Here is a 13,321-nt window from a genome sequence, read left to right on the forward strand (position 1 = left end):
GCCTGTCAGATCTTTTCCTCTTCCAGCTCTGCTTTCCAATGAGTTCGTCATCCTTCCCAGCCTCTGAGTCATTTGCAAGTATGACAGATCAGATCTGTATACTTTCATCCATGTAATTTGTTAAATTAACTATTTGTCCTAGTTCTGTTCTCCATGACATGCAACTCCATTAAATTCGGTAAATATGCATTAAATGCCTACTATGTGCAAGGCATGGGGTAGGTGGTACCATAGTGGATAGAGTGCCGGACTTGGAGTCAGGAAGACTCATCTTCATCAACTCAAATCTGGCCTCTGACACTAGCTGTGTGACCCTGGGAATGACCCACTTAAGCCTGGCTGCCTCAGTTTCTGTAAAACAAGTTGGAAAAGGAAATGGCAAACTACTCCAGTACCTTTGTCAAGAAAATCCCAAATGGGGGTCATGAAGAGTCAATTGCAACTGAAATAACTGAATAACAACAACAACATAAATGTGTAAAGCACCCTCCTAGGTGTTGGGGCTACAAACATGAAAAATAAATATCTCTGCCTTGAGGAGTTCAAGGCGATATGCTATCCACCTGAATAAGGGTGATTCAATATGGACTATAACAAAGGAAAGGGGCAGGGAATCAGCTTGACTTTAAATCTTGGTAAAACTCCAGAGTACATTATTAAATGGGTCCTTGTGAGCATCTAGAAAGAAAAGTGGCCGTTCAACTCAACTCAATAACCACTCATTCAGTACTGCTGGAGATACAAAGACAAAAATGGAACTGTCCTTGTCCTTTTATTTTATTGGATGGGGGTCAGCGTACAAAATATGCAGAGAAAAATAAATAAATGGTCTTGGAGTCAGGAGGACTAATTTTCCTGGTTCAAATTCAGCCTCAGACATTAACTAACTGTGTGACCCTGAGCACATCACTTAACCCTGTTTGCCTCAATTCCCTCATCTGTACAATGAGCTGGAGAAGGAAATGGTAAACAACTCCAGAATCTTTGTCAAGAAAACCCCAAATGGGGTCACAAAGAGTTGGACACACCAGAAATGACTGAACAATAACAACATAGTAAATAAAAGGCAATTGAAAGGGGAAGAAACTATTGGAAGGTATTGGAGGGAAGAATCAAGGAAGGCTTCAGTGGAAGAGGTCACACGTAAAGAAAAAGAAGGCTTGAATGACTGACAATGAAGGCATGCATTTCATTCTTGGCTAATGCCTGGGAGATGGAATACCAAGTTAGGGAATAACTTTAGGGAACAAAGTTAGGGTACTTTGATTCAAATGTAGAGGGCTTGGGCAGGATAAGGATAAGAATATGACCAGAATGTTAGATAAGTCAAGAAGTAAGGTTGGAGCCAGATTGTACAAGGCTTTAAGTGCTAACCTGAGGTTTTTGTGTTTTATCCTAGAGGCAAAAACGATAACTTAAAGCTGCTATGGCTTCACCAAGGACAGGTCATGCCAGACTAGTCTAAACGTGCACTTTTTTGACTAGTCTGTTTCTTGACTTCCCAAGCTTCCCGTAAGTCCTAAGGAAAATCTCATAAAAAAACCATTTTTTTAAGTCTCATTTTTTTTGCGAGAAGTTTTTCACAACCCCTCTTCATTCTAGTTCCTTCTCTCTGTTAATCATTTCCTATTTATCCTGTTGATATCTTGTTTGTATATATTTGTTTGCATATTATCTTCCCCATTAGACTGTGAGCTCCTTGAAGGACTGCCTTTTACCTCCATTTGTATCCTTAGCTCTTAGCACAGTGCCTGGCATAGTCCCTAGCACATGGTAGGTGTTATTGCTTGCAGAAGTTATTATGTGCCCGTAATTCTCCTTCCTTGTGGGACTGTTATTACTGGCCAATGTGTTTGGGGTTTATCAACATATTTCCAATTCTTTTATTAATTAGTTCAACATTACACGCAGCTGAAAGACCTTCCAGGGACTGCCAAGACCTTGCACACTTGCCTCCCACTATTAGAAAGGTGCTTCAAAACCAGAACATTGTACACAGTAACTGCAACCTTGTGTGATGATCAACTCTGAGCAACTCAGCTCTCCTCAGCAATACAATGATCCAAGACAATGACAAAGGACCCATGATGGAAAATGCTATCCACATGGGGAGAGAAAAAACTGATTGAACTCTGAATGCAGATCAAAGCATTCTATTTTCACTTTTTTTCATGTTTTTTTTTCCCTTTTAGTATGTTTCTTTCACAATTGTGACTAGCATAGAAATGTTTTACGTGATTGCACATATTATAACCTATATCAAATTGCTTACAGTTTTAGGAAGAGGGGAGGGAAGGGAGAGAGGGAGAAAAATTTGGAACTCAAAATTTTGTAAAAGTGAATGCTAAAAAATTGTCTTTACCTATAATTGGGGGAAACACCATTTTAAAAGAGGCCCTTGATACCTGGGTTAGGGTGAAAAATAGTAAGGAAAATAACTAATATTTATATAATGCATTCAGGTTTATAAAATACTTTATAAATATTATCCTTACAACAATCCTAGGAGGTAGGTGCTATCATCACGTTCATTTTACAGATGAAAAACTGAGGCAGACAGCAGTTAAGTGACTTGACCAGGGTCAAGGATTTGAACTCAAGTCTTCCTGACTCAAGGGCCATGCTCTATCCACTGTGCTAGCCAGCTGATTTTGTAAATTCCTTTCACATCTTCCATGATTCAGAACATAGGCTATGTTTCCTTCTATAAAGTCTACACTTCTTGCTGATTTTTCTTAGGGCCAGGAATAAACATCTGTATTTGTTTTCTTTTGTCTTTTCAGTTCTTGTGGTGGCCCTGGAGGAAGCTTGCTCAGGGAGTCATGCAAATTGCCTAGAAGCTTGATAAGCATCAAGGAAGCACTTAGTAAACAAGGAGGATGGGGAGAGATGAAGATGGGGGCCTTTTCCCTGAAATCTTTTCATAACAACAAAAAATTCCTGTCCTTTTTATACAGCGAACACATTAGACAATAGTGCCAGGATGGAAAAAAGATTCAGACAGGCTTCAACACTAAGCCAGTTCTGGTAAGATGGCTTGTATTAGAGTTAAAGCTAAAGTTCTATCCTTCGGTTCCAAAAAATCAACCTCATCCACACAGGATGGGGAGACATAGCTAAGACAACAATTCCTCTTATAACAATCTGGAGATTTCTATGGGGTCCAAGGCATGACACGGCAGCCAAGAAAACTAAAGCTATCCTAAATCTCATTAAGACAGAGGTAGCTATTTATAGCAGCTCTTTTCTGTGGCAAAGAACTGAAAATTGAGGAGATACCCATCAATTGGAAAATGGTTGAAAATGGTGGTATATGGTTATGATGGAATACTATTGTGCTATAAGAAATGATGAGCAGGACGCTCTCAGAAAAACCTGGAAAGACTTACGCGAATGGATGCAAAGTGAAATGTACTATGTACAAAGTAACAGCAATATTGTAAAATGATCAGCTGTGAATGATTTGGCCATTCTCAGCAACACAATAATCCAAGACAGCTCTGAAGGACTTGTGATGAGAAATGCTATCCATCACCAGAGAAAGAACTAATGATGTCTGAATACAGATAGAAGCATACTTTTTAAACTTTATTTTTCTTGATGGTTTATTATTTTTTTTGGCCTATGTTTTCTTTCACGCATTAATAATTTGTACATGTTTTGCATGACTAAACATGTAGAACCTATATTGAATTGCTTGCCTTTTTGGGGGGTGGGGAGGGAGAAAGGGAGAATGTTTTTCACATGTAATTTGGGAAAAATAAAATATTAAAAAAATTAAAAAAGAAAAAGAGAGTTAACATCAAGAAAACATGGGGGAACACCCAGAGAAAGAACTGTGGAGCCTAAATACAGATCAAAGCATAGTATTTTCTCTCTTTTTTTCTTCTTCCTCATGGTTTTCCCCTTTTGTTCTGATTCTTCTATTGCAACATGACTAATGTGGAACTATGTTTAATATGATTGTACATGTATAGCCTGTATCAGATCACATGCCATCTTGGGGAGGGGGATGGAGAAGGAGGGGGAAATTTTGGAACTCAAAATCTTATAAAAGTGAATGTTGAAAACAAAAAACAAATATTTTAAAAAGAAAGAAAAGGTAGGGAATAGTTCTAATGTCCTCTACCTGGGTCAGACTACACTGTGGATACAGCATTCACCTCTGGGTGCCATGTTTCAGGGAGCGGCGAATCCTGAACCTGCAGAAGATAATGACCAAAATGGCAAAGCAACTAGAGAATATGGCTTATGAAGATGCAAAGAAGGAACCAGACCTGTTTGACTTAGAGAAGACTCAGAAGAACATGACTATATTTAAGGACTGGAAGGGATGTGACTTGTTTGGTTTGGTCCCAGTGGGTAGGACCAGGAACAATGTGTAGGAATTAAAAAGAGACAAATTTAGGCTTGATATCAAGAACAAAATTCCTAACTCTAAGAGCTACTTGAATGTGACTGGGCTGACTTGGAAAGTTCTGACATCCTTGCCTCTTGAGGCCTCCATACAGATATTGTATGCCCACTAGCTAGTTGGTGAAGTTGTTGAGGGAGATTCTTGTTCCTTTAATGGATTGGACCAGATGGTGTCCAAGGTTCCTTGAAGCCGTGAGATTCTATAATTCTGGGAAAGTCAGGCAAGAAGTGATGTGTAGCAGGAGAAAAGGTCTCTTTTGTCTGGGGAAGTTGGGGAAGACTTCATTGGAGGAGATGGCCTTTGAATTGGGCCTCAAGGAAGGGGAGAAATTTAAGAGTCAGAGATGACAAGGGAATCGATTCTAAGCATGAAAGATAATGCGAACAAAAGTCCCAGAGATAAGAAAGCACAGAACTCAGAGATGTGGCAATAGAGAACCAAGGGCACCCCTGTTTGGCTGGATTGCAGAACATGTGAAGAACAATAGTTCTAAGAAAAGGATGGTTGTTCGCCTGGTGTTATAATGTGGCTGACCTTGAATGCCAGGGTTAGGAGTTTGTGCCTTATGAGGTAGACACTGGGGAGCCAGAACAGGTTTTTGAATGGAGGAGTGATGTAGTTGGAGTGATTCCTTACAAAATTTGTTTGGTCTTTGCAGAAGTGAGTTACTATGGGAGTGGAACATTTGCATATACTGTCAGGACTGAATGATGTGTTTTGCTGAATTGATTTTTTCCGCTTTCCTTCTTATCCTTATTTACGAGGGATGGCTCTTTGGGGAGGAAGAGGTAGAAGGGATATATCTGTAAGTGAAGGTCATATTAAAACAAAAGATACCAATTAAACATTTTTAAAAAGATTTGTTCACAGTGTGTGGGTGGATTGGAGAGACAGGGAGAGCCTGGAGAGGAGAAGAGTTAATAGAATAGATGAGAAGAGATGAGGGCTTAAACCAGGATTGTGGCTATGTCTGTAGAAAGGAGGGTGTGGTGCGGGAGATTTAGTACACCTCAGGATTTGTCACCTGAGTAGATCTGGGAGTTGTGGGGGAAGGAGGAGTCAGAGATGATTGAGGTTTACAGCCTGGGGGACAGGGAGGGTGGTGGGTACCATTAACCCAATGAAGCACAGAAGTTGTGGGGGATGGGGGATAGGCATGGGAATGGCAGAAGAAGGGGGAAAGTAAGTTGAGTTTATTTGGAGCAGGTCTCTAATTTCTGGGAGCTCAGACATTGGGCAGGCCCAGGAGGCTTGGGGCCAAGGTTTTGGGGGTAGGCAGAGTTTAGAAAGAAGTGAAAGGTAAAAACCCTGAGGCCAAAGGCAAAGGTCCCCTGGATGGGCTCCAAGAGGAGGAGCTGGTGCCCAGGAAAGCTCAGAGAGGGCCCGAGCCTTCCTGCTCCCCTTCCTTTCTTTCCCTGCCCTCATTCCCCACCTGCCCTTCCTGGTTCCCATCTTGGGGAGGTTCTCCAAAGTCCCCTTGCCCCAGGAACACTTCCTGGACTGCCAGAATCTCAGTGGGGATCCCCCCCCCCATTCTCCTCACCTCTGGGAATCTTCGATGGTTCCCAGTGCCCCCTCAGAGCTTGCCTACACCCAAGTCTGCAGTCACCAATCTCCACTGCAGGCCCCAACATGTCTGCCCTGGGCCTGTCCCTTCAGCAGGGCAACTTCTGTCGTGTGTGCACATGGTCACGCCTGGGGGATGTGGGGGTTTTGTGGTGGGTTGTATGTGTGCCTGTCTGTGTGATATCATGTTAGGTGAATCTGTATAACACAGGCATTTGTGCATGTCTGCATAGTGAGTGTGTCATGTTTGATAAGTGTATTGTGTGTGTTCCTGTCTGTAAGGTACGTGCACACATGTACACATGTGTACAACTACACACATGTCTATGCACACACACATATATGTAGATATGTTTGTTGATTCATTGGAGTGTGTGTGTGAGTGTGCGTGTGTGCGTGTGCACTTTCTTGGCTTCTAGTGCCCTTCCCCAGGTCTCTAAGGCAGCAAGTCCTACTCTCAGAGTCCTCTCATCCTGGGCACAGAGGAGTTTCTGCCCATGGAGCCTGAGTCCAGAGCGTGTAGGGACAGGAATCTGAATGAGATTGGACACGGGTGTGGGGAATAGAAAGAGAGCTGTCTTCAAGTATTTGAGGGTTGACATGTAGAGCAAGGATTAGTTGTGTTCAGTGTGGCTCCAGAGAGCAAGAACTAAGAAAGGACGATTTAGAATTTGTGTTGGGAGAAATTCCCTAAAAACTAGAGCTCTCCTGTTGTAGGTAGGGAGGTCCCAGGTGATGGTGGGCACTTCCTTCCAGAGAGCCCAGGTTTGATGTGCACTTTGGGAGTGGGGGTGAGGATGGGGTAGGGGTGGTGCTATCAAAGAGATTCTTGTTCAGGTCATAGTTTTCCCTTGTGGTTCATTTCATCTCTGAAATTCTGGGATAGGGATGTGGCCATTCAAAGTCATTATTATTCATAATAACAATGATAACAATTCCTATCTCAGTGGCCCTTCAAGTTTTGCCCAGCGTTTTTATCACAATGATCCTGAGAGATGGGTGGTGTCACCCTGTGAGATGAGAAAACGGAGGCCCAGAAAGATGAAATATCTTGTCCGAGATCATGAGGGTAGTGCCAGAGCTAGGATTTGAACACAGGACCTTTGTGTCCAAATCTGGTATTCTTTCTGACTATCTCATGCTTCCTTCTCCTTTCCTCCTTCCCTTCCTCCCCACGATCCTTCTGAGAGGGCTTAGCCTAGCCCACAGTGAGGGACATATGGCGAGAGACAGGAGACTGGACTGAATGCTTCTTAGGTTTGTCTGTTTCTCCTCATGGAGTGGGAAGGCCTTAGGGGGTGGGGAAGGGCAAAAACTCAGGGATGCCTGGAAGAGGAGATTGTTTCAAGACACATAGAAAATTCTGCATCAGAGCTTCTCAGGCAGGCCTGTCCCACCCTTCTCCCCCCATCCCTCTGGGCAGGGGGCACCTCTTGATTGAGGAAAGGAAGCGGCTTCCTGGCTTATGTGAGGACGGAAAGACGTGGCCTCAGACAATGGAATTTTCTCAAAACTTGACTTTGTTCTGGTGGGATCTGGAGGGGGGATGGGGCTTCCTTCCAATGAGTGCCTGGCCTCCTCTCCCCGACCCCAGGTGGCAAACACAGCCCCAGAATGTGTGTGAGCACCAGTCTGCCTCCACCCAGTCCCAAACAAAACAACTCCCACAGTATTGATGTGTGTGTCCCTCCTTTCATCTGAGGCTGAGGTGAGAAAGTCACTCCCCCACCCCCAACCCATCCACCCTTTTCTGGTTTAACCCTTCAGACCTTACACTGGCCTTTCCCCAGACCTAGGGCATCAGCTTTTCCCTAGGCCTCACATCAATCTCCCTTGAGGCACATGGACCCATAGAATGATAGAGACCTAGAAGGGACCTTAGAAACTGAGTCTAAATCTCTCACTTTACAGACGGGGAATCTGAGACTCAGAACAGTCATCCAGGATCATGAAACAAGTAAGTGTCTGAGGTGGGATGTGAACCCAGGAAGTCTAGCACTAGACTGTCCTGGCTCCTATATTACTCGAATGGAAAACAAATAGCTGATCTTCTCAGCCTGCCCTTGTTTCACTAATGCCATGGTAAGTGCCTTCCGCCCACCCCAGGAGGGTGGTGGTGTTTATGCTTAGACTCTATGATTGTCACCAAAGAGAAAAAGGGCAAATCTGCCACGCTCAGAGACAGACATGGCAGGTGTGTGGCATCTGTCCCCAAGCAGATTGACTTTCTGGAAGGAAGAACAGGACTTCCTGTCACACATTACCCACTCCATCACCACCACTGGCTGTTTGTTGTTCCAAATCTTTGTCCTCAGACCCTGAACTCCAGCCCTGGTATAAACATGATTTTCTCTCTCCCTCTTTTGAAAAAAGATGTTTATTTATATTTTCTGTGTCTTACTTCACAACAGTTATCTCATGTATCCTTTCTTCTTCCAGAGCTCTATCCTGAATAGTGTTATTAATAAAATTATTAAAAATAGTGTTTTTTTTTATGACGAAAAAATGAGGGGAAAAAAAAGTCAGCACAACTGATCAATACATTGAAAAATGTATCACACCTGTGGACCTCCTATTTCCTTGAAGGGGTAGGTTGGAGGAGTCTTCTTTCTATTTGTTGATCTTTATAATTTTGTTTCATCACCTTTTTTTTTTAAAGCATGTCATTCTTTCTATTTATATTGTTTTAGTTAATGTCTAAGTTGTTTTCTTGGTTTTGCTTACTTCACTTCTCATCAGTTCACGTAGATCTTTCCATGCCTTTCTGTATTCACCACATGTATAATTTCTTACAGAATAGTAATATTCCTTTATGTCTATGTACCATAATTTGTTTAGCCATTCCATAATTGATCGGCATCTACTATGTTTCCAATTTTTAATTATCATAAAAAGTGTTGCTATAAATATTTTGTAATACATGGGAACTTTGTTCTTTTCAATGGCTTCCTGGGGATATAAGTCCAGTAACAGAGTCTCCAGTTCAAAGGGTACGGACATTTTAGTCATCTCATTTGCATAATTCCAAATTGCTTTCCAAAACGGTTGTACCATTTCATAGCTCCATGAACAATGTATTAGTGTGCTCATCTTTTCACAACCCCTCCAACATTGACTGTTGCCATTTTGGGGTCATTTCTGACAATTTTTCAGGGTGTGACATAAAATTTCAAGATGATTTTGATTTGCATTTCTCCTGTTATTAGTGATTTGGAGCATTTTTTTAAAGCAATTGGGGTTAAGTAACTTGCTCAAGGTTACACGGCCAGGTGTTTCTGGGTGGGTGCTAAGTGTCTGAGCCCAGATTCGATCCCAGGTCATCCCTACTCTGGGGCCGGTGCTCTTACTCACTGTGCTACCTGGCCACCCCACATTTTTTCATGTGGTTGTGAATACTTTGCAGTTCTTTTGAGAACTGTTTTTTAAATGTCCTTTGACTATCTTTTGGGAAATATTTATTAGTCTTATGTATATTGATTAATTGTTTATATATATTAGGTACTAAAACCTTGAGAAGTCAGAGAAATTTGATGCTTTCCCTATTTGATCCCTTCCCTACTTATCCTAGATGCATTAATGTTGTCTCTGCAGAAACTTGTCAGTTTCAAGTAATCAGTTATCTATTTTATCTTTTGTAATTATCTCTATCTCTCACTTGGTTAATAATACATCTCCAACCCATATGTCTGTAAGGTATATGATCTGTTTCTCTTCTTTTTTTTTTTTTTCAAGCAATTGGGGTTAAGTAACTTGCTCAAGGTTACACGGCCGGGTGTTTCTGGGTGGGTGCTAAGTGTCTGAGCCCGGGATTCGATCTCCAGGTCTTCTCAACACTGGAGCTGGTGCTACCTGGCCGCCCCGATCTGTTTCTCTTCTAATTTTTTTTTTATATTAAGGTTGTGCATCCATCTAGAATGTATTGTGGAGTTTGGCAGTGTTAGTCTAAGTCTAATTTCTGCCAGACTGCTTTCCAGTTTTCACAGCAGTTTTTAAAAAAAATCAAATAAGGGATTTTTCTCAAGATAATTTGCACTTTTCACTCTATCAAACATTGGGTTATTGAGTTCCATTGTTTCTTTAATCTCCCTTGTCTACTGTCTTCCACTGATCTATTTTTTCTGTTCTTTCACCAATACCAGATAGTTTTGATGACTGCTGCCTCATAATACGGTTTGAGGACTGGAAATATTGACTCCTACCCTACTGAGCAGATTGAGGCCATCCATCCTGAGTTTTTAGTCTCATCTCCTCTACATCTCATCTTCAGAATCATAGCTTTAGAATTAGAAGAACCCTTAGAGGTTATCTCACCCAAACTCATTTTACAGATGACAAAACTGAGATCCAAAGACAGTGACTTCTCTATAATTACATAGGGAGTAAGTGGCCTTCTCTGGATTGAAACTCAGGGATTCTGACTTCAAATACATCACTTTTTTTTTCCAATTTTTGGAAGGCAAATGGGTTAAGCAACTTGCCCAAAGTTACATGGCTAATAAGTGTGTCAAGTATCTGAGGCTGGATTTGAACTCATGTCCTCCTGACTCCAGGGCCGGTGCTCTATTCACTGCGCCACCTAGCCACCCCTAAATTCATCACTTTTTATGCTGTGATGCATCTTTTCCATTCACCTAGATTTAAAGGAGAGTAGGGTTGGTACAGTGGAAAAATAGTTGGATTTGGAGTCAGAAGACCTGGGTTTATATCCTGACTTTGCCACTAACTATCTGTTGCCTAGGGCAAATCAATGAACATGCCTGGGCCTCAGTTTCTTCTTCTGCAAAATGTGTGAGTCATACTAGATGACATTTTAGGTCATCTTTAGCTCTAAATCTATGATTTTAAGATATTGTGCTTCCAGGATGAAATAGCCTTTTTCCTTGCTAAAGCTAAAAACTTTAAACTAAAATCTATGCTCTTGATGCTATCCCCCTATTATTCCCTGCAGGCTGTATTCCATCCAACACTCCCCCTCTAGTTCTTTTTCCCTTTCCTTCCCCCTTCCCTTTCCCTTCCCCTTCTTTTCTCCTCTCCTCTTCTCTCTTTCCTTTTTCTCTCCTTCCCTTCCCTTCCCTCTTGGCACTTTTACCTCTGTCCAGAAAAGAGCTAACCTATTCCTCTTCCAAACTTTCCTATTTCTGTTGAGGACACCACCATATTTCCAATCACTAAGGTTTGCAAATTGTGAGTCATCCTTAACTCTTCCTTACCCCACATATTCCAATAGTTGCCAAGTATTATGTATTCTAGTTCCACACTTTATCTCACATCGGTCCCCTCTCCCACTCACACAGTTCTCATCCTTGCTCAGAACCTTGCTTCTTTCCATCCTCTTCCCCTCTCTAGTCCTTCCTTTTGACCAGACTGAAATTCCCAAAGCACAGTCTTGTTCCTGTCACTCTCTTTCTCAAGGAGTTCCAGTGATTTCTTCTTGTCTCTAAGATGAAAAATAAATTCCTCCATTTGGCTTTTAAAGCTTTCCTCACTCTGCCTCAAACACCCATTTTCAAGCTTCTGCCATATTACTCTCCTTCACTATATGTTCAAGCCCAAATGACCTATTTGATGGTTTCCACACATGCCATTCTATTTCCCTTCACAATATTGAATTCCATGCCTGGAATTCAGACTATGTTTCACATACCAGCCAGCCATCCACCCAAGCCATTTCACCATCTACCTCAACTGGCATATGTTACTTCAACCCCCACTACCTTTCTACCTCTTGCCATTGCTTTTGGAAAGGGTGTGCCAATTATCTGTCTTCTAAGTCTGTTCACCATCCCCATGACTCCCCAGACCAAAAGTTCCTTACCTAGCTTTAATTCCCCTGTACATTTTGTCTAGCACTTAGTAAATACTTGTTGAATGTTGAATGAAGGCCTAAAAACATATTTGTGATTTCTTTATCATTAAAAAACAAAACCAAAATACCATTTCCTTGACCATTATATCTCCTCAAGCTATTACCCTAAATCTCTCTTTCTCATTTACTGTTAGATGTGTAGAGTAGCCTAAATTCATTCATGAATTCAGTCAATAAATATTTATTAAGCACCACCTATGTGCCAGGTACTCTGCTAAGTGTCGGGAATACAAAAAGAGGTAAAAGACAGTCCCTGACTTCAAAGAGCTCAGAATCTAATGTGGGGGGTGGGGGAGACAACAAACAAACAAATATGAACAAACAAGCTATGTACAAAATAAATGAATAGAATTAAAAGAGAGAATGCCCTAGAAGGAAGATGGTGTTGAGAAAGGTTTGCTACAGAATTAATTTAGAACTTGAAGGAAGCCAAGGAAACCAAGGGGTAAGAGATGAAGAGGGTTTAGGTGAAAGATAATGGGTTCAATTTCAGGCATATTGATTATAAGATGTCTACTGGATATCCAATTTGAGATGTCTGAAAGGCAGTTGGAGATGTGAGACTGGAGGCCAGCAAAGAGCAGGATAGGTAGATCTGAGAATCATTGGCCCAGAGATAATTATTAAATTGATAGGAACTAATTAAAAGAAGGAAGGCACTAAAATTAACATGGTATTAAGAAAGGTTTCTTTTTCTTTGTTTGTTTGTCTTTTGGAGGGGGAAAGGCAGAGCAATTGGGGTTAAGTGACTTGCCCAAAGTCACATGGCTAGTAAGTGTTAAGTGTCTGAAGTCATATTTGAATTCAGGTCCTCCTTACTCCAGGGCAGGTGCTCTATTTACTGTGCCACCTAGCCGTCCCGAGAAAGATTTCTTGTAGAAGATGGGGTTTAAATTAGGACTTAAAGGTAGCTAAGAGGCAGAATGAAGTAGCATAGAAGAGGAGAAAAGGGCCCAGAACAGAGTCCTATAGAACACTTATGGTTAGAGGGTATGACCTAGACAAGAATCCAGCAAAGGAGCCTGAGGAGTGGTCTGAGAGAAGGAGAGCCTAGAAAGAAAGGTATCCAAAAAACTTAGAGAGAAGAGGGCAAGCAATATTGCCAAAGGCTGCAAAGAAGTCAAGAAGAATGAGAATTGAGAAAAGACCATTGGATTTGGCAATTATGAAGTCATTCATCCTTTACATTTACTGTTTCCACTTCCCTATTACCCACTCTTTCCACAATTCCTTTTAATCAGCTTCTATTTTTACTATTCTGATGAAACTGCTGTCAAAAGTCACCAATGACCTCTTCATTGACAAATCCAATAGCCTTTACTCGGTTATTGCCCTTGACCTTTATGCAGCTTTTAATGCCATTGAACACTGCCCTCTTTTCTATAATGCCTTCTTCCCTCCCTTGCATTCTGGAACACTGTTCTCTGCTTATAGTCTTCCTTCTTGTCTACCAGTTGTCCCTTCTCAATTTC

This window comes from Petaurus breviceps, unplaced genomic scaffold, assembly GCF_028583685.1.
Source record: "Petaurus breviceps papuanus isolate PSGF00001 unplaced genomic scaffold, PetGlider_PUasm1.0 90760, whole genome shotgun sequence".
In the NCBI taxonomy this organism is placed as follows: domain Eukaryota; kingdom Metazoa; phylum Chordata; class Mammalia; order Diprotodontia; family Petauridae; genus Petaurus; species Petaurus breviceps.